The 1,321-nt window shown below is 38.5% G+C and overlaps 1 pseudogene; it reads left to right on the top strand.

The window, feature by feature from the left end:
• Positions 1 to 456: 456 nt before the first annotated feature.
• On the top strand, positions 457 to 1,039 carry LOC131744143 (AP-3 complex subunit sigma-1 pseudogene; annotated as a pseudogene).
• Positions 1,040 to 1,321: the final 282 nt, after the last annotated feature.

The raw sequence follows: 1,321 nt of genomic DNA on the forward strand, positions 1-1,321 counted from the left end.
GACAAGATCGGGCACATTCTGGGTGGTATGGCCATAGACAATATCAAAATTATAACTATGAAGAATCTTAAGCTAGCTAGCTAGCTGTTTTTTTTTCCTTTCTTAATTTCTTTATATTTAAAGTTTTTATAATAAGTTACACATGCACATAGTTAACTTAAAGAGTTAAGTGATTCTTTGAAGCAACACTTCCCTCTCCCTTAGTGCTCCTCTATTTTCTAATTCCCAGAAGCAATCATTTTATTTCTTTTCACTATTTAAAATTTACCTGAATAGTTCTAAATAACATGGTTTTATCGTGCAGATTTTATCTCATGTCATTTCTGCCCAGATGAATATTTAACATATGTTTTTGTTTAAAACCATTCACCCGGTGGGGAAGGATCGCCAGAGAGCTCCCGAGGCGAGGCCGGCCCTCACCCTGGCCCCCAGCTCCCACCCGGTCAGCCCTGCTCAGCCATGATCAAGGCGATCCTCATCTTTAACAACCAAGGGAAGCCGCGGCTCTCCAAGTTCTACCAGCCCTACAGTGAAGATACACAGAGCAAATCATCAGGGAGACATTCCATTTGGTATCTAAGAGAGATGAAAATGCTGTAATTTCCTAGAAGGAGGATTATTAATTGGAGGATCTGACAACAAACTGATTTATACACATTATGCAACATTATATTTTGTCTTCTGTGTGGATTCTTCAGAAAGTGAACTTGGCATTTTAGATCTAATTCAAGTATTTGTGGAAACATTAGACAAGTGTTTTGAAAACGTCTGTGAACTGGATTTAATTTTCCATGTAGACAAGATTCACAATATTCTTGCAGAAACGGTGATGGGGGGAATGGTATCGGAGACCAACATGAATGAGACTGTTAAACAAATTGATGCACAAAAAAACCCGGAGAAATCTGAGGCTGGCTTAGCGGGAGCGCCTGCCGGTGCTGTATCAGCTGTAAAGAATATGAATCTTCCTGAGATCCCAAGAAATTTTAACATTTGTTAAATCAGCATAAACGTGCCAAACCTGCCCTCTTTTAAATAAAAAATTTAAAAGGCCACTCCCAGATAAAATCTGGGGGAAAAGTTATCTAAGTTTACCACGCAGTTGTTTACCAAAAATAGAGGAGAGTCAACTTTTGCTCTTGGATTTAAGTCAAGGTACTGTAAAGAAGTTATGTAAAGGTGGTATGGAAGTTCATTGTTGCTTTTCTTGCTCAGAGATTTTGAAGAAACTGAGTAATTACAGTGTGATATTTTTCTTTATTTTCTAAACTGCATTCCTATGGCCACCTAAGGCATGCCTCTATGTATTGGCTACTACAGT

Source organism: Kogia breviceps, chromosome 17, assembly GCF_026419965.1.
Source record: "Kogia breviceps isolate mKogBre1 chromosome 17, mKogBre1 haplotype 1, whole genome shotgun sequence".
Taxonomy (NCBI): domain Eukaryota; kingdom Metazoa; phylum Chordata; class Mammalia; order Artiodactyla; family Physeteridae; genus Kogia; species Kogia breviceps.